This window comes from Pholcus phalangioides, unplaced genomic scaffold, assembly GCF_987345545.1.
Source record: "Pholcus phalangioides strain wild (caught in Gottingen) unplaced genomic scaffold, Ppha-v1.0 ptg000007l_1, whole genome shotgun sequence".
Taxonomy (NCBI): domain Eukaryota; kingdom Metazoa; phylum Arthropoda; class Arachnida; order Araneae; family Pholcidae; genus Pholcus; species Pholcus phalangioides.
The window spans coordinates 18,683-44,873 of record NW_028301600.1 but is presented as its reverse complement, the minus strand read 5'-3'; the positions used below and the strand labels follow the sequence as shown (position 1 = coordinate 44,873).

The window sequence follows — 26,191 nt, the reverse complement described above, 5'->3', positions numbered from 1 at the left end:
TCGACCTAAGTTGTCCTCGTTCCGTTCACGCTAGCCGTATTCATCCAATGTACGAAATATTAGTTTTGATTTCATTTAATCAATGGAAATATTTAAAAATAGTCATTTTTTCGGGCACTTTTATTTTTATAGTGAATTCTTATTTTGTTGGTGTGAGATGTATAGTTTCATAAATTCAGACTTGTCTCGAGATCTTCATTCCGGACCGATATGTCCGAGTTGGTTGCCATTTAGCTAGGACAGCCTTCAATTCAAGTTGGTAGTTATTTTGAGTGCAGAGCCTTAGCATGTTTATCACCCGTCGGGACTCTTGGCGTAAGAAGCTTCAGTTGATGTCCATGAAATTGCATCAGTTTGGATGTTATGAAGAGGTTCACCGCTGGAGCAGTTGGTGAGACATTCTAGTCGCTTTGGAAATGGGTAAGTTTTATTTTGAAGTGGCCGTTCAGTGAAGTAACTGAAATCTATACTGTATTATTACAAGGCTGCCACTCGGGGAGGAGCAGGTGGATCTGATTCCCCAGGCGCCGGATTAGAGGGGTTGTAAATTTCACCCTTTAACGTCTCCTCCAACGTTACAAGGGGGCACCAAAATACGTGCATCTGGTTGCAACCCTACTGTAATATGTGTAGTAAGAGTGGCCATATCACAGATATTTCATGTTACTTTAACGTATTTTCCGCGCTTGTTTTTTGCAAAAAAAATTACTGTTTTTTCTTTTTATATATATTTCTTTTTACTGGACTGAACACAGCACATACAATCAAAACAACTGAGATAAACACACAAAATGACAATGATGACACAGACCCAAGGGACTAAAAGTCCTTCCAGTAGGTCTATAAATAACAATAAGTGTTATCAGTCACAGGTAATTTTTGCTTTCTTCGCATTTACCAACATTTTTTTTTATAATGAAGTGATTCTCATGTATATATATTCCCAAGGGATCAGTAAATTTAAATTAGATTAAAGAGTTAATTGGATTATGCAACAGCCTTTTGTTAAAGTAGTAGTTGGTTAATATTTTTTATAAAATCATATATTATTAGGCCGGTATTACACTATAAAACTTTGATAAAAAATTATTTTATAAAACTTGAAAAATGTAACCAATAAGCACATCTGTTACATTCGAGCAAACTTAACTAATCGGCCTATTGGTTTAATTTTTCAAATTTTATAAACGAACTTTTATCAAACTTTTATATAGTGTAATGCCAGCCTTACACTATAAAAGTTTTAGAGAAGTTTTTTTTATAAAACTTGAAAAATGCAACCAATAAGATTATTAGTTGCATTTGCTCAAATATAACTGAAATGCTTATTAGATGGATTTTTCAAGTTTTATAAATGTGCTTTTATCAAACTTTTATAGTGTAAGGCCGATATTACACTATAAAAGTTTGATAAAATCCATTTTATAAAACTTGAAAAATCTAACCAATAAGGTTATTGGTTACATTCTAGAAAATGCAACCGTTGGTAGCATTTTTCAAGTTTTATAATAGGACTTACGCCGGTATTACACTGTAAAAGTTTTTTAAAAGTCCTTCTATAAAACTTGTAAAATTCAGCCAATGAGATTATCAAATCCTGCATTAACTTATAAGTAGAAGGGGTCATGGAAAGTGGGACCCACCAAAGAGTTCAGTTTATAGGGATCCAGAATACGTGAGGCATGAGTTTATTGATATGAAATTTCTGTTGATTGGTTATGCAAGTAGGGCCCGAAGTCAGTGAGACATATTCCATAATTTATATAAAATCACAGAGCTTGAGAGGGCAGTGAAATAAACATATTGCTACAAATTTTTTTTTCTGGAAAAATGAAAAAAAGTTCAAAATTTCATGCATAAATTACACTCTACCGTTTATAATTGGTTAAAATTAATAACTTTGAGATGAATCATGAGAGAAGTATCGGTTCTTTATTACGTATAATCGATATTGCAGATCATGTTAGCAAATGCATGAATTGAAATAAAGTAAATTTAAGATACGACTCTTGTGGTTGGCCCACAAATGGTATATCCATCAAAGTGTAATGATGCTTGGTGAAAAGCAGGCTAAAACTCAAATGCAAACCGTTACTGTTTGTCAAAATTTTGCTTTTGTTGTTGACATGTTTTGATGTACAATACAAACAATGCATGAAATTTTGTACAATTTCTTTTAATGCCCAAGAAATATTGCTTGACCATTATACTGCAAACATCACTGTAAGATGTCAGTTTGTTGATTTTATATTGATTTTTTAAAATAAGTCATGGACTTTTGGTGCACCCTGTACATTACACATAACCGCTGAAATGTCCTGCTTATCTTCCAAGCATACTTTTTGAAATTTTTTTTGTCATAGAATAAGTTTCCACTGAAGCTATAATTAAAATTTCAAGCATAAGAACATGACAAGAGAGAAAATGCTGGAAGGAAGAAGTTTTGCTACCTTTGAGACCCAGTGTCCATCTCAATTGACATCACATTATCTTCATGTAAATGCTGAAATATGAGTGCAAATGAAAAATCTTCTATGGTAGAGGAAGTGCAGGGTATGGAGACGCTGTAAAAAATAGTAAGAGGGATTTCACCGTAGAAGAATTTTTTGTGAATGAAATAAAAATGAACTTTTTTGTATAAGCCAAGAAACATGATTACTAACATGAATCTTGGCAACGTTGCCACCGTAGTGTTGCCAATGTAGAAATATAAATCTGATTCAGTGAAGGGATTGTTGTTAATACCAAAAAGTCAATAATGAATGAATGTCACACGATAAACAAATTTGTTGTGGACATTTGAAGGTTATGTCCATTGAGATAAACACTGGGTCTGAAAGGGTTAAACAAGCTATGTGTGTTCTTTTTTGCACACTAATTCGAGATTATTCGGAAACTTTTCATAGAAAACTGCAGATAATTATTTTTATATCAATTTACAGAGAATTGTTCAACTATACAAGATTCTAGGTTCATACCAAAATAAGTACACGTAAAATACCATAAGTACTCGTACATGCATAAATGATATTTAAACATTGTGAGGGCAAGATCAAAAATGAAACCTTGTTAACCTAGCATCCACTTAAGTCAACATGTTTATCTATACTTTTGAGGTGTCCAGTTATCGAGGGTCCACTTATTTGGTCAAAGCTCAATCTTGGGCATTCATCTGTGGTTGTTAACCCTTTGAGCGATTTTTAAAATTTCTCTGATCTGCATTATAACAACCACAGAAGAAGTCACTAAACCTTCTAGAAATTGGTACCTATTTTCAAAAAAAGAATATTTTTTCCCGATCTTGTGCTATGATACTTGCACCCCCCCCCCTCGAAACCAATATTAATAATGAAATAAAGAAGAGAAATACTCTTATCTTTTTTCTATTAGTTATCCTGTACGCATATCCCTATACTACACTGAGAAGAAAGTGGGAAAAACTCTCTCTTTTGTTATCAAACTTTGCATAAAAACTGACTCCGCCCACTGGCAGTTGATCGACAGGTTGGGGGGGAGGGAATGAAAAATGTGTTTGACTGCAAAAACAGCGCATTAGCTGGGTTTGTCATTGTCGAAATGAGAGGGTTTTAAGGAGCCGAGACATTTTGTGATTGCTAAAATGAAGCGCATCAAGTTAGACGAGATATCTCGTCATTGCCGCTGTAAGGGTTAAAATAAGCACTGTGTCATGCTTTGAGAAATTGATCAATCCTCAATTCCTGCATGTTCATATTTTTGGAATGAATCTTGATGTTTCAGAATGAGATATATCGTTTATATATTTCACTACCCCTTAAGCGGCATTGACAAGATATCTCACCTTTTTGAAAGACTCTTATTTCAGCATTGACAAGCCCAGATATTTTGTAAAGTTTATTTCTCTCAATGGAACACTTTTCTCTATACCCCTTAATTTGCACCACCTGAAAATCAAAAGAAAACTTACTTCTTGAAAAAGATATGGCATGTTGAAGAGCAGGGCCGCAACTAGATGCTTGGTCAGCAGGGGCAAGCACTCATTTTGGCTCCCTCTTGTAATGTTGAAAGAGAAATTAAAGATTGCAATTTGCGCCCCCCCCCCCGGTCTGGCGCTCAGGGCACTAGACCCATCTGCTCCGACCCCGAGTTCTGATCCTGTTGGAGGGGGTTTACTGATTTCTGCTGTGCCGTTTAACAGGTTAAATTGGTAAAAAAAAAAATTGGTTTTTGTGTATCCCATTGTATTGTAGTTAGGTTATGATGATTAGGATAAACCATATCGTAAACCACTGTTTTTACTATCTTCTGTGTTGGACAAATGAAAAATATCTTTCCCTGTTTCTCATCATCAATGATTGGCGAATGAGAGATGACTTTTATTGTCTCCAGTATATTAAGTACGGTATGTGATGACGAAATTGAAAGGAAATTTGTTATTGAAATTTTCACAAGGAATTAATTTGAATTTTGAAAGAACCTTTTTTTTTTCCTATCTCAAGCAGGGCCGGATTGACCATTGAGCAAAATAAGCACATGCTTAGGTCATCAGAAGAAAGGGGGCACCACAAAAAGCTATCAAATTATATATTTTTTTATTAATGTGTAGCTTTTTTTCACAGTATCAACCATTCAGTAGAAAATCCTCAAAGATCATATTGGAAATGAAAGTATCTTGAAATTCCTCTTTGATGCAAGATGAAACGCATATTTTATTTCCACAGCAACAATATTGAAATCGCAAATCTAGAGAAACAAATCTTATTGCAAACTAGAGTTCACGTTAATGCTGAATTTTTGGAATAAGATGCCATATGGAACAAGTTTTCCATAAAATAAGCCCAGGCAGTGACGTTTTAACACATGGACCCACCTGGGCACGGCCCGTGGCCTCAAGTTCTTAAGGGGCCTCGTGATAATGAGATTTGATGCTATGAATTTCGAAAGGAAACATAGAAATATATAAGCAGAGTCTCCAGAATATCAGTTTGCCCGGGGGGCCCATGATGCTGTTAAGACGGCCCGGAGCCCAGGGCATTCTCAACAGTATCATAGGCTCTAGAAGCCTAAGCAGGTAGAAACCCCGTACCTCCCAAATGACGATTAAGTTGAAAATATTTCTGCGAAAAGAATTAAATATAAAAAGAAATACTTTTATATGTTACCAAATAAATATGTTAATTTAAAATGCTTTTTTGAAGATTAGTAACTCAAAATTTCTCTGGAAAGATTCGTTTTGCTCCTCCAAAGGTTGATCCTGTGTCCGCTGTTGATAGGCCTAGGTCCATAACTAGACTGGGGCAACCGAGGCCTCGAGCCGAATGGGAGCCTTAAACCCTCCCTTTCCTGAGCATAACCCTTTCAAAGGGGTCCCCCAAGAAAAAGTCTGCTCCGGGGGCCCCCGAGAAGTTACACTTCAGATTTGGTAGGCCCCCCCCCGGAGATAAAGCGACTTTTTCGATCTAGCTTCCTCCATCTAGCTAAAAATACCTGCCTTCCAATTTGCATACTTACTCACAAGCCGCTGTGGTAGTCGAGTGGTCATAGTGACGAACTCGTATCGCGGGGACCTGCGTTCGAGCCCACCGTCGCCATAATGATGGTCGGCTGAAGTTGGTTTTTTGTGGTTCCCAACTTCAACGCGAAAATGTGAGCCGATCTCTCCGTTAAAAAGTCTCGCCTCAGAGAGCAACAGACCTACAAACAGTACAAGTATTCAGAATATAGATGACAGCACTGAAAAATCAGACACCACACTAGATACGCACTCAGACTGTTAGATACACACTTATATTTCTGGCACAACTCACTTGATAGTAAATTACCCATGGAGATAGACCTGAGTTGTGCTCGGTTTGAGGAAAAAAATACTTACTCACGAAAGTTGTAACCAGATCTGATTGTGGTCCTCGCGGACATTTTGTGCCTTTTCCATACATGGGACAATGTATGGAAAAGGCACAGCGGAGCCAAAGTTCTACATAATAAGGACATGAACTTATGAACAAGGAAATGTGCAGATCTACGGGTATATATCTCATATATGGATCATAAGTTATGCAAAAAAGAATGAAGCAAAAGACATGCTACATTGGAAACGAATTCGAAAATGTATCAGATTAATAAAAAAAAATCAAATACAACTACATGGCCACAACAGGCAAAATGCCCAAATAGGTGGCTGAGAAAAAGATGCCCATCGTAAATATTGAGGCTATGCAGCGTTTCCTTCTGAAGCTGGTTCGGGAAGTTCTAAATAGCAGTGGATGAGAAAAAATATCGTGTAATATATTTATAAAAGACTATAGCAAGAAGTAAAAATTAAAGGTTTGTCTTTTTGGAAAATATGAAAGGAAAAATTCTAGAAAGTTACATTTTGGCAAATTCAAAAGCAATGGTAGTAACATTGACTTGCGTTTCTTTGGCTTGCTCAATTCTCACAAATAAAATGTAAAATTTATTAGAATTCTTAATTAAGAAAAAATAATGAATCTCAAGCACAAAATTTTAATGAAAAACTACAGAAATGAAACTTTTTAATTTTGAAGCTAGAATTGTGTCAAGCATTGAAACAAAAATTTGCAGAACAATAGAGAGGCTTGATGCTTCATCTCTACTAAAAGTAGAAGCGGATGTGTGTCACGTAGCATTGGTTTTGAAGATGTCAAATACTTTGCAAAAGTAGAAAAAGGGGGGGGGACCTTTCAAATAAATAAAGTGTGTGCTTAGAAATACTGTAATATTCACATCATATTCTGCCAACTACTGAAATATAAAATTTCATTTTACATTTTTTATGACTTTTTCAATTGATAGATTCAATGTGCGGATATATAGATAGGAAATACAGTGCGTATCGTCACCCTGGAGAAAATTTGTAATATCCAATATTGTCAGTTCTCGCAAAAAAAAAAAAAAAGCTAAACGTGAAGAAACAGCCTGGAAGTAAAAATTATTAGCCTTCAAAGAAACTGATAGTTGTGGAGGGCCTGGATCTTATAGCCATTACAGAATCTTGGGCAAACGATGGGGATGAATCTTTCTTACACATCTCAGGATACGATACTTTTTTGAGAAATAGATCTGATAGGAAAGGGGGTGGAGTGTTGATATACGTGAAATCCTGTTTGAAGGCACGTGTAACGTGCAGAAAAGTGATAAACATGCAAAAAGGTCTCTTCGCGTTCTTCTAAAGTCATTCTTTCAGTTTTCCGAGGCTTAGTTCGTCCTGGACTGGAGTATGCGGTAATGTTTTGGAGACCATACCTACAGAGGGACATAGACTTGGTTGAAGGGGTGTAGAGAAGAGCTACGCGTGTCCTTATTGGCACACGGGGCCTGGTTTATGAAGAGAGACTTCATTTTTTGAATATGTTTATATTGGATGAACGCAGGTGTCGAAGAGATATGATCGAAGTGTTCAAAATTTTCAATGGGATGGATAGGATGGACCATGAACTTTTAGTACACCGCCAATCGACTGCTTTTACAAGGGGACACCAGTATCGATTAGTGAGGGACAATGCAAGGCTATGGTGTCGCAGGGAATTTTTCTTTAATAGGGTTGTTAATCAGGGTTGGGTTTTTGACGTCAAAAACTGGTTTTAGAGATTTTTCTTTGAAGAATTTTTCTTTAATAGGGTTGTTAATCAGGGTTGGGTTTTTGACGTCAGAAACTGGTTTTTGACGTGACAAGTGTCAAAAACTGGTCTAAACTGTCAAAAACCTAAATGAATGCTTTGGGATGTTTCGAATAGAATAGGTATATAACTTAATGATGAGGCACTTTGGTTCATTTTGACCACGTAGCATCCGATAACATGTAACTAATTTTGCGCATTTTTCTACACCTAAACGATTTCTAAGTTTTGAATGGACAAATCCAAAGTTAGAAAATACTCGTTCAATGGAGGCTGAGCTGGCGGTACTGGACAGCAAAAGCATTGCTAGTTTTATGAGTTCAGATGCAGGCTCAGCTGAAAAAGCATTACATTTAGAAAGTCCTTTCCACCAAATCACAGGGTTTGTCATTCTTCCTGCTGCACTGAAATAAGAAGGTGGAAAAGGAGTTTCTTCCGCTTCATATGAAATTAGCAATGGCAGACAACCGTTAATTTTCTCTGTTGCCCATGTGCGAGCCAAATCACTTTGCACATCAGTCAGTCCTTCACCTTTATATTTTGGGTGTAAATTATATGCCAAATAATGAAATGGTCTCAGAATCTGGTTCATCCTGTTTTGTATCTTTTCAATGTGATGCTGAAGAGTACTTTCTTTGAGAAGGCTTAGCCAAACACGGCATGAGTCAGCTATTGTAGCTGTATCTGTTTGACAAATATCCAATGCAACACTTATTGGCTTGAGTTGGAATGAAAGATCTTTACACTGTTTGTATAAATTATAATTGTTGATTAAAATAACAATTCCTTTGTCAATGTCATTTTCGTGATCTTCTACTATTTTCTGAAAAAATGGCCTATTGTGTAAAAATGTTTCAAGACAAGTAAGTGTACTCTTCCATCGAGTATCACCAGGTAATTGGGGTTTTATTGACCCCATATGTTCATTAAGCCATCCCGAAGGCAAATGATGGTTTCTAATGTATTTTTGTATTTTAACCACCTGTTTGAGCCCAGCTTCAGGTGTTAGATCTTGTCCGAGTAAGTTGAGCCAATGAGAAGAGCACCCATATTCTATTAAATTTTGGTCAATCTCATTAAGCAAAAGTTGCCTGGCTTTCTCCATTACTTTCGCATTATCAGTTACAACTGCCTTTACTTCACAAGAATATTTATCGTGGGCCAGACGTATGGAATTGTCAATTATTTGCTTGTGGTACTCTGCATTTTTCATAATAGCACCACACTCAACAGCTTGAAGAAAATAGGATTTACCTTCAGGATGTATACATGTAGCTATGACTGGATCGTTATGAATATTGCTCCATCCATCTTCAATTAAAGTTACAGCTTTTCCACTGAGATTGTCTTTTGCAGTTTTCTCAACCTCTCTTGTAACTTCATCAAGCAATGACTGAGCCAAAGCTTTTCTACTTGGGGTATTATAACCAGGTCGCAAAGCAGAAACTAGATCTTTGAAACTTGAATGTTCAACAACAATGAATGGGATATTATTGGCATAAAAAAACTTTGACACTAATAAATCAATTTTTTGCTTCTTTTTTTGAGTGGAAATTTCAGGTTCTGTTGATTCCAACAAAATAATAGGCTGTGAAGCAGTGGACTCTGTAGATGTTGATGTAGTTGCTTTTTGTACATCAGGTATTTGTTCAACATCATTGCCCCTTCCAATACACTGAGCTATATGGCTCTTCATCCTGTCCACACGATTACATCACATAACTCCCCAATTAATGCATTTTGCATATATCTTTCCATTTTTCTCTACTTTATCAAAATTTTGCCAGGCTATATGCTGTGGCCTTCCACCACGATTCATTATATTTTAAACTAATAATAGACTAAATATTTATGATTTCTTAGAAATTGGTTTCACTATACATAAAAAAATATCAGATGAAATTTCTGAAATTGGTTTCCATATTAATTCTCACTACTTTACAATTCAAACAATAAATAGCAAAGTTGGACTTTTCTCTAGTACACTGGTCTTTGTCCTCTAAGGGCAGCTGGTGTCTTTATTGGATTATAAGACCATCTGCCCCTAGCATGATAATGCAGTCACTACTGTTGCTGCTTCTTGGTGAAGGAAAAAGAAAAACAAAACCCTGTGAGATATATAATATATCACTACATTTAGATCTGTGATGCAATCCCCATTCATGAGTTTTCTAAAAATAGAACGTCAGAATGCATAGCCCAAGGTTAGAAAATGTGGTAAGAATTAGCAATTTTGATATTGTAATGTAACTTAAGTAACTAAGATACTTTATATAAAAAATATGTATATTCAGGCTACTTTTATAAGGTCTTTTTGAAGGGAAAAAAAACACTTATCATTTAAAAATATACCACCAAATGTAACCCAAGAATAGAAACTGTGGTAACAATGAAAAATTTTGATTAATAATGAACTAATTAATTTTTCAGGGGAAAAATTATTTTAGGATAATTTAGTATTTTGATTGCTGGATATATATATTCTAATGTTATGTACAATAAGAATATTGTTTTAAATATCTGGGATTGTCTAGATCAGTGGTTCTCAACCGGGGGCCATATGGCCCCAGGGGGGCCCTAGGATATTCCAGGGGGGCCACGGATGAAAATCTTCCAAAAGGGGAGCCACAGCTACTGATACGGGGGCCACGAAGAAATTTGTGACATTAAATTTCTTTTAGTCACTGACTAAAAAAATTTAATTTCAAACAAATTGCATAGAATATCTTTTTCGTAATTTTTCCCCATTCAAGTGACATTAACATGAGGAAGGAAATAAAAAAAAGTGGTTCATGTAATCTCGGTGATTTACGACTTGGGGGTGATAGTAGGCCCTGACACAAACTATAGAAGAGGTTTAAGCAAAATGGAATAACTGTAAAGACAGAAAATTGCGTGTGTTCAGACTTTTCATTCAAAGAAGGCTGCCATAAAGAAAGGAGACAAAGATTTGTTGACCATTCATTGACATTCTTTTGAGTGCTCGTAGTAAATGTAATACAAGAAGTAGATGGATGGGAAATGAAAGCTTGTAAAAAACCGTAGCCGGTCAATTTGTCGCACTCAACTTGTCGCGCTCAACTCGTCGCGCCTCAATTTGTCGCGGTACAAATTCGTCGCAGTGCCAATTCGTCGCGGTACAAGTTTGTCGCAATACAAATTTGTCGCAGTATCAATTCGTCGCGGTACAAATTTGTCGCAGCTCCAATTCGTCGCGATACAAATTTGTCGCAGTGTCAATTCGTCGCAATACAAATTTGTCGCAGTGTCAATTCGTCGCGGTACAAATTTGTCGCAGCTCCAATTCGTAGCTGTGCAAGTTTTCCGCCGTGTCAATTCGTCGTGACGTCAATTTATATATTACAGCGCAGAATCAATTCGTCGAACCGTCGATTCTTCACTGTACATATTCCACGCGAGCTTGTATGTAGGTTTTTGTCTTACACGTGAAATAAAAACATGAACAAAAGTGTACACGCAGTTAACTGAAAATAATTATTTTTGTTAATGCAGAAAGGCCATCGAAATTAAAATTTCAATATCAATTACATTTATAAATTTAACTGCATATAAAAGTTTAATTATATTAGAAAATTCGGTTATAAAAATTTGAAATGTTAAATAATTGATTTTTGTTGTGATAAAATTTCAATATCATGTGGAAAAATTTCGGTTTGTATGATATTCCCCAAATTACAGTGAGCCTATCTTTAACGGTAAATTTCTATCTGCCCCATGGGCTCACGAGTTTCTCTCGCCTCCCCCTTTCTTCAAGAGTCACCAACACTTACCATTACAGTATCTCCATAAGAACCTGAAATATTTAATTAATTAATAATTCAATAAAATTAATATTTAATTTTCACCGTATAAGCCGCACTTCCCGCTTTTGTTGGGATTTCTATTTCTCACAACGGAGGGAGTTGGGCGCAGTTCAAGGATGGAAATGTACAGTGCTTATGAATGACGATTCGATGAAGTTTTCATAATGCCCACAGGATGAGCACCGACAAAGGCAATGTAATCACCAATAAGAAAGATGATTATGGGTCAGTCGCATAGATACAATATAACCATTAATGTTATGTTTATAATCAGTCGCATATCTTTGGCTGGCTTGTTTGAATATTTTCACAAAGTTTTCATTAGCGTCTAAGCTTTTGGTACAAGGTTGGTGTGCTCGGTCTACATATTTCTGTTGGCATAAACATGGAATATTGCAAAACCGAACGTGGAAATGATATGTTGGTTTACGTGTGTGTTTAAAAGTTTTTTCCGCCATAATTCATGTTCCGAAATTATAAAAACTTTTAATGCAATTCAAAATGAATTAGACTATTATTAATTATCTTTATTTGAGTTTTTTGTTGTATCTTAAAAAGAGATACAGGTTATACGGATGACAAAAAATAATGTAGTACTTTTTAAAATTAAATTGTTTGAATTCAATTTAAATTGCAATAAATTGAATTCTTCTACGTATCTTAAAAAAAAATTATGGTAGTTCATAATACCATCACGTATTATTCTATAAATCATCATCGGGTTTTTACTGCGATATTCACGTATATAAGTGTAAATAAAATGATACTCATAGCACTGAAAATAAATAAAGGTTTAGATATTGTGGAGTGTTTATATGTACGATACGAATTGTTTTTAAAATTAAAATTATCCTAATAAATGTAGACTATAATCAGAGGCGGATTTATAGTTTTCCCCACCTGTGGGCTATTCAAACCTTGCCTTCCTTCTTCCTTTCTAATTCATGTTCTTAATCACCAATTACTTAATTTTGGTCACGCCCTTTCACTTGAACTTGTCATTTTGGGATAAAGCCCGCATACCCCCTCCCCACCTAGGAAATATACCTCTGAATATAATAATCTTACATTGTCTGTTAATGTTCATTCACTTGCATTGTAAGAAGAAATTTTTACTAATCGTTGACTGGAGCCGTAGACCAAGCACACCAGCCTTGTATCAAAAGCTTAGACGCTAATGAAAACTATGTGAAAATATTCAAACAAGCCAGCCAAAGATATGCGACTGATTATAAACATAAGATTAATGGTTATATTGTATCTATGCGACTGACCCATAGTCATCTTTCTTATTGGTGATTACATTGCCTTTGTCGGTGCTCATCCTGTGGGCATTATGAAAACTTCATCGAATCATCATTCATAAGCACTGTACATTTCCATCCTTGATCTGCGCCCAACTCCCTTCGCTGTGAGAAATAGAAATCCCAACAAAAGCGGGAAGTGCGGCTTATACGGTGAAAATTAAATATTAATTTTATTGAATTATTAATTAATTAAATATTTCAGGTTCTTATGGAGATACTGTAATGGGGCAGATAAAAATTTACCGTTAAAGATAGGCTCACTGTAATTTGGGGAATATCATACAAACCGAAATTTTTCCACATGATATTGAAATTTTATCACAGCAAAAATCAATTATTTAACATTTCAAATTTTTATAACCGAATTTTCAAATATAATTAAACTTTTATATCCAGTTAAATTTTTAAATGTAATTGATATTGTAATTTTAATTTCGAGTGTCATGTACATGAAGAATAATGATCTAATTAAAAGTATGATTTCATTCTTTTGACTCTAGAGTTGTTACTTTAGAGTTGAAAAAAAATCAAAAATCGATTGACATTTGTAGTGGTGTCAGAGACAGAGGTGCTGTTGGTGCCCAGGGTACTTTATGGAATGGGTATGAGCACCCAGAGAAATGATTCAGAAATCAAAATTTCCTACTTCAAGATCAAGACAAGAACCCACAAGTACCAAACACTTCCGGCATGCTTGGCCCGTCAAAGGTGCCGACATGAAGGAAACATTGAGGGGGGGGGGGCTGAAAATCGCCATTCATTCCGTTTATAAGGGACTCAAACCCGTTCTCAGGGACTCAAATCCCGACAAGAAGTGGGAAATGCGGCTTATACGGTGGAAATTAAAATTTAAAAATTTATTTGATCTCAATTTTTTATTTGGGTGAGCTCTTCAACATCCCTCACTGCGAGAAATGGAAATCCCGACAGAGATGCGACTTATATGGTAAAAATTAAATTTTAAAAATTTAATGACTTCAATGAATACTTTCCTTCATTTGTTAAAAATTAAAATAGATTGGCAGAGGGAACATTTCCAATAAATGAGAAAAAAAATTAGTTCCATTTTTTACGCCTAAAGCACCTACCCTATTTATAAGATCACAACAAACATATGAATTTTAAAGCAATTCAAATTTGTCGCGATGAAATGAGCCTGCGACAAATTTGTACTGCGACGAAATAAGCCTGCGACAAATTTGTACCGCGACGAAATGAGCCTGCGACAAATTTGTACTGCGACGAAATGAGCCTGCGACAAATTTGTACCGCGACGAAATGAGCCTGCGACAAATTTGTACTGCGACGAAATAAGCCTGCGACAAATTTGTACCGCGACGAAATGAGCCTGCGACAAATTTGTACTGCGACGAAATGAGCCTGCGACAAATTTGTACCGCGACGAGTTTGTAGCACGACGAATTGACGCTGCGACAAATTGACTGCGACGAATTATCCCGCGACAAGTTGAGCGCGACGAATTGACCTAGACCCGTGTGCATCTTGGTTCCCTCACCCATGGCCCCCACAAGAGCCCGGGATAATTCTCATAATTTTTTGGCTTTTTCAGGCTATACATTAACTATAGAAGGGGTAGTGAGAAATCTGACTGGCAGGGGGCCTGCAAAAGATTCCAGCCTAGGGGCCCATACCCTCACTCAGAATTTGATCCACAATAGTCAAATGAAGGTAAAGGAAAAATTTCGTTTTTCACTTGTCCGGCCCCTGGAATACCAGAAACACCTTTGAAAAAAAATTTTAAATAAAAATTACCCTGTTAAATATCATCTTTACAGGATAAGTGATGATGGCTCACAAAAATAAGTGTTCTTTCAAGGATTAAATTATCTGGCATTTATTAAGAATGGTAAAATAATAATAAGCCGATGTGGTGGTCGAGTGGTCATAGTGACGGACTCGCATCGCGGGGACCCGGGTTCGAGCCTCGCCACAGTGGTGGTCGGCTGAAGTTGGTTTTCTGTGGTTCCCAACTTCGAGGCGCAATTGCGAGCCGATCTCCCCGTTAAAAAGTCTCGCCACAGAGAGCAGCAGGCGTACAAATATTCAGTCACTACACATCACTCATTTCACTTCTGAGATATAGATGGCAGCGATGAAGAATCATACAGAACACTAGATACGCACTCAGACTGTTAGGTACACACACTTACAATTTCGGCACAACTCACTAGGTAGTAAATTGCCTACGGCGATAGACCTGAGTTGTGCTTGCTTTAAAAAAAAAATTGTAAAATAATTCTAGAACAAAAGACAAAAAATTTTCTACTTCAAAAGCGGGACGTATGGTCACGCACATTTTGCACGGTAAACAATGATGTGCGGCTTTCTTCTGAAAAAAAAAATCAGGTTTATCTCCAGGTGTCCTTCACCGAAGCCCTATCATCCTCCTGGCAGGGTCGCCAGTAGGGGCGGCACATGAGGCTTCGCACCCGAGTGGCAGGTAAAAGGTAAGCTCGATCCGCCCCTGTATTGGGACTTCCTCTAAGATTGACACCACATCTTTAAAGTTTTTTTAATCGATACTGTAATGCTTCCTTTTAACTGCCCTACTACTGGCTTGCAGCACATCCTAAATAATTTCAATGCAATTTTCCTATCCTTCAAGAACAATGTTGTGGACATTAGAAAAAAAAATTCTAAAAAGGCATATGACTACATTTAAAGCAATTTAAATCCGTTTATTAGAGACTCACTGCATCTGCTGATTTCTAAAAACAGTTCAATAAATTCTCATGTAAGTCTTCACTTTGAAATGTCCATAACCCTCTCAATGCGTCTCTTTGAATCTGTCAACCTAAAATTTATGGTTTTTAGTGTTGATAATACGCATGCAAAACCAATTCAGCGACGCTTTTTCCCAATCTGCAAAAACTGTTGGATTTGATAGTTGGAAATGATGTCTAAATGCCAAAGATTTAGAGTTCGAGTCAAAATGAAAATGTCAAATAATTGAAATTGTGCTTCGTATAAATGAAATATTTAAATATTGACAGCTATATATATAAAGATTAATCGTGTCCGTAGTCAAACGTCTCATAAATGCGAAATTTTGTCATAAAACTGAGAGTGAGGCACGAATCCCCTTGCGCACAAGTGGAATTTCGAGGCATTTACGCACAACCGAGCCCGTCTTGGCCATTTTTCTTTTTCTCCCCACCCTTTCTTCCTTTTGTTTCCTTCCTAAATTTATAAAAGTAAAAAGGACATAATCATTATAAAAAGGACTGTTTTCAGATCAAATTGCCGAAGTTCAATTACTTAACTACAAAAATGTCAGATTTTTTTTGGGGGAAATACAGTCAAACCTAAAGCGTATTAAAGACCCTTTATTAATACGCTTTGGTCAAACCCCATTAGACTGGAATTCCAAGAGACCCGAGAAATCACTTCGTAATAACGAAATTTCGTTACAAAGGAATTACAGATTTTTTTATTATTCCTATGTAAACCTATCCGAGGGATTAGAAAAGTTTTCGTTAAAACGATATTTTTCCCGTTATAATGGTATTTGTTAAAATGAGAGTTGACTGTATTTCGTCTCAAACTATTTTTTACGTGTATCTGGAGGTTGTATGGGTAACAGGGCGTATGGCACTTTACTGGTGAGCCATTAGTCTTAGAGACATACTCAACTAGAAAAAGTATCCAAATCACGTGTCCAACTCAGATATGCCATTCATGTTGTAAGGGGTTGTATAGCTATAAAATAAAAAAAACAACTCTTTATACCGTCCCCGTGTGCCAAAGAATCCAATTAGGAAGTTGTTGCTCTGTCTTTCCCAACTAAAATAATTTCACGTTTCTAAGTGCAATATTCACCGAGATATGCGAATTCGAAAAATTGAGGAAATTTGGGAAAAAACAGCATTCGATGCGGGTAAAATGGTTTCCCCCCTCATCTAATGCTGTTTTTTCCAACTTTCTTCGAATATCTCGGTGAAAATTTGAACTTAGACACATTGAATTTTTTTGTTGGAGACCAGGAAACAACTTTCCAATTGGGTTTTGGGGCACAGGGTGTCGGCATAAAAAGTTAACATTTTTATTTTAATAACTATGTAACCCTTGGCAACATGAATCAAATATCTGAGTACTACACATTATTCGGGTACTTTTTCCAATTGGAAGTATGCCTCTAGGACCAATGGTTCGCCAGGAAAATGCCATATGCTCCATTACCTATGCGCCCTGTATATTAAATATAGTACGGACTGTTATGTGAAATATTGTGTTGTGTTTAAGCCAACACGCACGTTGCTTCGTTCGCCTGCGAGAGAGCGTTCACATTATGAACCAAAAAGCCATTTGAAGGTAGCTTGTCATCCAACGAAATATCAGATTTTGAAAGTATCAAAATTGAAGTCAACAAACTGATAATTTTCTTATTTGAAAATCTGATTATTTATATTTTCTGATGGGCTTGAAATCCTGATAATGAATCATCATTATGTTCACATGAACAGTTTTGTCACTGCGTATATGATTTCTCTGGAATGAATGGTTCAAACAAATATTAAAAAAGTTTTCGCACGTATTTTACTTAATTTTTTTAAATTCATAGTAGGGCTACAACATGAACCTATATCCTTGAACATGAACCTATATCCTTGAACATGAACCTATATCCTTGAACATGAACCTATATCCTTGAACATGAACCTATATCCTTGATATATGTATTATTGTTGAAAACGATGTGGAAGGTTGAACTTTTCAATTGTGATTCATTTGTGTGGCTACTCCCTCATTACTACTTTTATCCGCATGAAGAGAATAAAATTAACAAAACTGCTTGCTACCACTTTTTGCGATTTTTATCATTATAAGAATGCGTATTTTGGAAGCTACAACTAACATTTCTCAATGAAACCATAATCATTTACAGACACAAAAAAACTAATTTGGAAATAATAAAAATTTCATCCAGTACAGTAACTTGATGACATTGTACCGTCTTCAAGCGCAGAGTTTACATTGATTAAAAATATTCTTTTTTTAATTGCACTGACACAACAACATAAAACATACAAATCAAACTGAGAAAAACACAAAACAATAAACTTCACAAAAAGTAACATTACGATGATACAGACACTTTGTGACCCCAAGGGATTTATTCTATTTTTACTGTATTCTATTATGTTTATTTTGCATTTTCGTAATTTTCATAAATTAAAAATTAATCAAATTAAATTAAAAAATATTTATACTTCAGACAATTTTTGAATAACTATCTTCTAATGGGAAAATCGGGGGGGGGGAGAAAGGAAGGGGGAGCAAAAAATTATTCATGTTCGCAAGGGGGGCCACAGGAATGAGAAATGGTTGAAAGGGGGCCAGGGATAAAAAAAGGTTGAGAACCACTGGTCTAGATAATATAATAACAGAAATCAACATTATATATAGCAAGCATGAAAGAACTTTTTAAACATGTATCTGTTGTAAAAAAAAAAAGTAGAGCAGATGTTGATATGCAAATATATATACAGGGTGATTATAAAAAAACTATCCCGACATATGGGCCCCTAACTATCCTACCATTCACAGAAACTGAATGAAATTTTGGCATAAGGTATTTTGATGTATGCGCTCAAGAATGATATGGAAAACAACAGTGCACTCTAACAGTTACGGTTACAGTGAGAAAATTTTGAAAATATCAAATGGCAACACCAAGTTTTTTGTATTGGAATGTGATCTCCATTGTGAAAACCCCTAAATAGCGTTCGAACGGCAACTGTAGCATGAAAATCACCGGCGGTAGATAGGCTACAAGTGAGGACAACCAATAAGGACAAAGAAGCAGCATAAAATAAAGCATTTTATTGTGTTTCACAAATTTTCCACATGACCTTGTGGAGGACTAATCAGGCTGGGATCTCAGCCGAAGAAACGGTGTGACGAATGGAACGAACATTAATGCTCTGGTGCACGGCAAAGTCCTTTTTACTTTTTCCTTGCCTAGCTCCGGGGATTTTCGTGCTACAGGTGCCATTCCAACGCTATTTAGTGTTTTTCAGTATGGAGATCACATTCCAATACAAAAAACTTGGTGTTGCCATTTGATATTTTCGAAATTTTCTCACTGTAACCGTAACTGTTAGAGTGACACTGTTGTTTTACAAATACAAATACAACACCACAACAGGCAAATTGCCCAACGAGGTGGCTGACTTAAGAACATCATGGATCCCCGAGCCCCTACCTACTACTGCTACACCACACATGCACCCCCCCCCCAACGAATCGGTACATGCGGGAATGTGCGTGTACGTGTAGTGCAACCTGACGTAAAGTTTGTTTCTGTGTAATGCTTGTTATGTGTAGTGCTGTCGTCTGCCCCAGTTTTACTAACTATGAGTGAAGTGTTATGGTTGAATGATTTACCGTTGTAGGACTGTTGCTCTCTGTGGCGAGACTTTTTAACGGGGAGATCGGCTCGCATTTGCGCCTTGAAGTTGGGAACCACAGAAAACCAACTTCAGCCGACCACCACTGTGGGGTTCGAACCCGGATCCTCGCATCACGAGTCCGGCACTATAACCACTCGACCACCACAGCGGCTCCATATCATTCTTGAGCGCATACCTCAAAATACCTTATGCCAAAATTTCATTCAGTTTCTGTGAATGGTATGATAGTTAGGGGCCCATATGTCGGGATAGTTTTTTTATAATCACCCCGTATATTAATATATAAATAAACAGTTGAAGAAATTTTAGAAGGTTGAAACTATCTTGAATACATTACATATCCTTCCGTAGTTTTATGCTATGCTCTACTCAAATTCTATATTTTACAAGTATATATACATGTATATAATTGTCCAAAATAATTATGTAGGGGGGGGGGGAGATTATTTTAAAATCACACATTATGTATTGCAGCATAGTCACTTTAAGCATTACATGCAATCAATGTGCGTATTTTCAATGGGAATTTATATGTTCAAAAGCAGTATTTGAGGTTTTTGACAGAGGGTTTTTGACGTGACAGTTTAAACCGCAGTTTAAACCTAAACCGTCAAAAACTGACATGCGTCAAAAACCTGCCAACCCTGTTGTTAATAAATGGAACCGCTTACCCTCGGAGGTAGTAAATTGTAACAGAATTGACACGTTTAAAAAGAAATACGATAAACATGTTGGGGTAAATCGAGAAGCTATCCATACTTAGAATAAGACAATCATAATATTCTTTATGGGCATTGTATAATATTTTATCATGCATATTTATATTGTTTATAACTTTTGTGATTGTGTTTTTAATCGGTTTGCTGTATTTTTGAAATATGACATCTATATTTGTTATGGGCATCTTTTTCTCAGCCACCTCGTTGGGCATCTTGCCTGTTGTGGCGTTGTATTTTTAAATGTAAAAAATTGTTGAACTGTAGTGAATGACATTAGAAGGGGGGGGGGACACCTAAATTACTTAAGGGGGTTGGTGCACGCAAATTTTCCAAAAAATACGTTTTTCAATTTTTAAATACTATGAAATTTTCTGCGTCTAACTGTGTTGAAGTTTTTGTTCTACCTGTTATAAAAATATTTTATATATAAACTGCTGGCAGGCCGCTGCTAATGTTTTTCACTAAAATGCGTTTTTTCAAAACTATGTTTTTGTTAGATAAGGAACATTTATTCGAACACCACTCATTCAAATATCTTGAAACTTTGTGTCTCTCTCAAAACTATGGCGTTACATACTTTAACACGAGGATTTTTTTTATTAAAATTAGATAAAAACTTTTTATTACATAAAGTATGGGTAAATTTTGGTGATTTTTGAAAAAGTTGCATGTTGTTAGAATTCAAGAAAAAAATAACCAACAATTATATAATATCCTAAAAGCTCGTTTTTTGTATATTTTGTGAGGCAGGAGAATTGGTATACAAAGATTCATACAATATCGTAGAATTTATATACACGAGAATGCTGAAAATATCTACTCACCCAATGAAAATTCAGAATTAATCAAAGAAAAAACTCAGAATTGATGGAAATTAAGAATTAAAAATTCCCAATTGATAAAAATTAAGAAATTAAAAATCCCAGATTAATGAAAATTCAGAATTAATCAGAGAAAATAATCCAAGAGTGGATGAGGAAATTAAGAATTAATGAGAGAAAATAATCCTAAAGTAGATAAGAAAATTCAGAACTAATGAGATAATTTTCAATTTTCATCAATTTTTAGATTTTTAATGGGGGAAAAAACTCCGGAATCGATGAAAATTGAGAATTAATGAGAGAAAAAATTCCGAGTTGTTGAAAATCTGGGTGCAGGGCCCTCTCAAACTGCGGGGCCAGGTCAACACCCCCTATAAATAAGATATAATCTTATCTATGGGGGTGTTGCACCTGTCGCACACCCCTAAGGGCGGCTCTGCACACCAGGTTACATTCATAGAGACTATTGTGTAAGTCTGTCTATTTTATTTGCATAGCCGAAATACATGTATATTTGTCATTTGTCTATTTACAGATTTATACATGAACAAAGAAATGGAATCTGTCATAAGAATGGTCTTAAATTGGAGAGGCTAACCGTATTGCCTTACTAATACAAGTTTGAAGTAATTGCTGAGCTTTTTTAAATATTAATTTAATTTTGACCATGATTAATTATCATTATTTTATCTCTGAAACACACACACATGATTAAATAAGCTAAACAGATTATCAAATTAATTGAAGTGTGTAGGTATGTGATTGAACTTTTGCTGCTTGTGTGTGATTTCGCAAGAACACACATTTTACAAACTCGTTCTTTGGTCCCAAACAATATATTATTTTTTGAATGACTGTTTTTCATGAATTTTTATTTTACGAACTAATTGCTCAAGTCTGTGAAAATGAACATCGACTGATTATTTTTAAATTTTTATTTTGAGTGATTCTTTTTTTAAATTTTTATTTTGAGTGATTCTTTTTTTTAATTTTATTTTTCTGAGTTGCTTTCAAAAGAATAGAGGTAAGCTGTTTGAACTTCTCAATGATCTAATTTCTGTTTTCAACGATTGAAATTACGGAGGTGAAGGAGGATGTGTCATCTCTAGTTAGTTCCATGTAATTGATTGTGGCACCTAATTCTGATGCTCACTCTTATTGTTCCCAGAGGAGAAAGTATGCTTATTACTTTTCATTGTATTTCAACTTAACGCGATTATGTTTCAAAGTTTTTGGGGGAGGCGCTGATCATAGGTTGTGTATAGTGAACGGGGGGGGGGGGGATTTATCCACCTCTCCTGTCTACTATGCAAATAATAAAACTTGTTTAGTTAACAGTGTGGTAGGGGCATGATCGCCCCGGTTTACGGAAAATTTACCGCCGGAAAATTCACCGACAACAATTCACCACTAGGAAAATTCACCGACTAGCAATTCACTAACAACAGTTCGATGCGAGTCAGTGAGTAGGCGATTGAGTTACTGAGTCAATGAGTAGGCGATTGGGTTACTGAATCAGGGAGCGAGGGATTGAGTGAATGAGTGATTGAGTGAGCGAGCAAGCTACTGAGTCCATGAGCGAGTGAATGACTGAGCTACTGAATCCGTGAGTGAGTGAGCTACTGAGTGGATGAGTGAGTAAGTGAGTGACTGAGTACTGAGTGATCTAGTGAGTAAGTGAGTGACTGAGTACTGAGTGATCTAGTGAGTAAGTGACCTAGTCAGTGATCCTAAAGATATGGCGGAAAGTTTTAATAATGACTTTATTAGAAGAAATATTGAGATGATACGGAAGAAATGACAAATTTCTGTTGCACAATACAAGAGAGTATATTCAATAATTCCATTAACTCTATGTTTTACTCAGAAGCTTCTAACGAGACGTTACAAGGAATAATAACAGAGAATTAAAAGATAATAAAGTAAGTGGATACGTGATGAATTTACTTCCTAAAATGCTTAAAATCATCTCCTGTTATCACTTTGATATTATAAAAAACATTGTTGATCATCAGTAACCAATTGATTATTTTTTTCATGATGAACTAGCTGTTACCAGCGACTTCATTGGTGTGGATTCTGCAATCTCAGATTTACTCAGCGATGATTCTCCCTATACCACTTTAACACCTCATGATCCCCATGGGTGATGAACTTTCAGAAATCCCGTTCTAGTGCGTATCTACATCTATGTATATACTGTATATAAAATAACATGTCCTGACTGATTCATCATCGCTGAGCCAAAACCGCTGAAGCTATAAATATTAAATTTTGTGAATAGTTTTGTTTCACGACGCGAACTGACTAAGAAAGGTTTTTTCATATTTGACTCCTAAGTGGGGTTCAATAATGGAGGGCGGTCATATGTTGGAATCACGCCGAGCCGAAACCGCTGAAGCTATAAATATACCATTACGTCGATATTGTAATATATACAATATAACATAGAACAATCGGATTTGTGACACTACTAGGTTAAAACGAACTAATTCACTCACTCCCTCGCTCACATACTCAGTAGGTCACTTACTCACATACTCAGTAGGTCACATACTCATTAGGTCACTAACTCACTCCTCTCTTACTGACTCAGTAACTCAATCGCTCACTCCCACGCTAACTGACTCGCATCGAACTGTTGTCGGTGAATTGTTAGTCGATGAATTTTCCTAGCGGTGAATTTTCCGGACACGGATCGCCCCTCCCCTCTGTATCTGCCTATGCTTGTGTATATTTGCATTTAATGTTCTGTACAGTATGTCATAATTTTCAGATGAACAAATTTCCTTTCTTGTGAGGAAGAAGAGTGTTGGACACATCACTTGGTTTTGCTATCTTTCACAGTTTGCTTCCTGCTACTCCAAACAGAACCGTCGGGCTGCTGATGAAGGTTGAAGACTCATCTTAATTGGCTGCAGAGTGTGTGTTGCTCATCATTGTCTTTGCTGCAGAGTGTGTGTTGCTCATCATTGTTTGCTGCAATGCGCGAGTTGCTCATCTCAGTTGGCTGCAATGTGCGTGTTGCTCATCATAGTTTGCTGCAATGCGCGAGTTGCTCATCTCAGTTGGCTGCTATGTGCGTGTTGCTCATCATAGTTTGCTGCAGAGTGTGTGTTGCTCATCATTGTTTGCTGCAATGCGCGAGTTGCTCATCTCAGTTGGCTGCAATGTGCGTGTTGCTCATCATAGTTTGCTGTAATGTGCGTGTTGCTCACCTTAGTTTGCTGCAATGTGCGTGTTGCTCATCTTAGTTTGCTGCAATGTGCGTGTTGCTCATCATTGTTTGCTGCAATGTGCGTGTTGCTCACCTTAGTTTGCTGCAATGTGCGTGTTGCTCATCTTAGTTTGCTGCAATGTGCGTGTTGCTCATCATTGTTTGCTGCAATGTGCGTGTTGCTCACCTTAGTTTGCTGCAATGTGCGTGTTGCTCATCTTAGTTTGCTGCAATGTGCGTGTTGCTCATCTTAGTTTGCTGCAATGTGCGTGTTGCTCATCTTAGTTTATCTCAATTGGCTGTAATTGTGCGTGTTTCACATCTTAGTTGACTGAAGAGTCTTGCCAGTCTACGATTTGGTTTTAGGGGTTATGTTAGGGGGAAAGTTATGAGACTGCATTAAGTGAATGTTTATTTAATTGACATGCATATGCAGCAAAGAGTTAGTCTGGTAAGATGTGAAGGCAGGTAAATTTTGTTTAATAAATTGCTTTGGGTTGAAAAATCATTATTTCATTTCGAAATATTTTTTTAGCTTTATTTTACAACTTTTGATGTGAATACAACTTCTAAATCAGCTGTCAGACTAATTTGATGCATAAATGAAATCAATATGCTTGATGAATATCATTAAACATTTTTCTTTTGGAACGAAGTTCTTAACTTACATGATAAATGTATTTTGCATGACTTTTTCATCTTCCATCAAAGTGCTAATCATCAGACTATTTTTCGATTCATTCCGTTCAAGACAGGTTTCCATCTTAAACAGGTTGCACCGTATTTGAAACCTTTCTTTCTTTCAAATCGAGCACAACTCAGGTCTGTCGCTATGCTATGGGAAATTTACTACCTAGTGAGTTGTCTCGGAAATGTAAGTAGTGTTGTGTCTTATTTTTCTTTGCTGCCATCTATATTTCAGAAGTGAAGTGAGTGCCGACGTGTAATGATTGAATATTTGTACCGTTTGTAGGCCTGTTACTCTCTGTAGCGAGACTTTTTAAAGGGGAGATCAGCTCGAAATTCACGCCTCGAAGTTGGGAACCACAGAAAACCAACTTCAGCCGACCACCACTGTGGCAACGGTGGGGTTAAATCCTCGCGATGAGAGACCGTCACTATCACCACTCGACCACCACAGCGGCTGTACTTGAAATCACTCCTTGTACTTGAAGTCATAATGAAATTGTTTTAAAAACTTGATAAATTGTACATAGATATAATGACATAACAGAAGGCATTGGCGTATGCACGGGAGGGGGGGTGTTCTAACTCTCCCCAAGCCGAAATTATGTGTTGTTTTGCAGGAAGAAACGTAAAACCGACCCCTTCAGAAGGAAAAAAAAAAAAAGAAATCTTCCGAGAGTAAATCCTGTTTCTCAGGAGTTTCTGTCTGGTAATGATTTCAATATACAGTTTTTGATGCTTCTTGCAGGCTTAGTGCCCTTTTGTTTCGCCTTTTTTTATGATGAAAATTTTGGTTTTTCAGCTTATTTTGTCTTTCATTTTATCTATGATTCGATGGTTTTTGAGGCTCTTTCCACATTATTTCTGAGATTGAAAAAATTCTGAGTGGCTTTCAAACAATTATGATAAAATAAACCATATCCCAATAAATTTTATTAATATTTTCTCAAGTAACAATTCAATATATGTGAAAATATTAGAAAACATCATTTTTATTGGAATTGAAATGATAAATGTATTAGTGAAGTAAATTGTGATAGTAATAGAACTATAAGCTCAAGATTCAGATTCTTGAATTAAAATTATAAAATCTTGTAAAAAGTTATGAGATTTTTAAAATTTGAATTTTTTTTTATCATTTAAAATATAATGTGCATTGGAAATGAGAATCACTCAAGTTTGAAATTATTTGAACATGATTATATTTTGGTCTTATAAATTTAAATTCTTGATCAAATGCTTAGTTTTGGTTTTGAAAGTTTGAAATTATTGGAACATGAACGTATCGATTTTAAAAGTATTTGAACATTGATTAAAAATTAAAAATTGTTTGAACATTGACATTTTAATTAAAAATTATTTGAACATTGACATTTTAAATAAAAATTATTTGAACATTGACATTTTAAATAAAAATTATTTGAACATTGACATTTTAAATAAAAATTATTTGAACATTGACATTTTAAATAAAAATTATTTGAACATTGACATTTTAAATAAAAATTATTTGAACAGTGACGTCTCAATTTTAAAACCAGGAAATTATTTTGTCATGAATGTTTT

General features: G+C 35.9%; 1 long non-coding RNA gene across 1 annotated transcript; it reads left to right on the top strand.

Annotated features, from left to right (window-relative positions):
* Positions 1–25,604, top strand: LOC149084772 (uncharacterized). Its single transcript, XR_016192875.1, has 3 exons — positions 1–420; positions 21,257–21,347; positions 23,498–25,604. It is a non-coding gene; the product is annotated as an uncharacterized LOC149084772 (long non-coding RNA).
* The last annotated feature ends 587 nt before the right edge of the window (positions 25,605–26,191 follow it).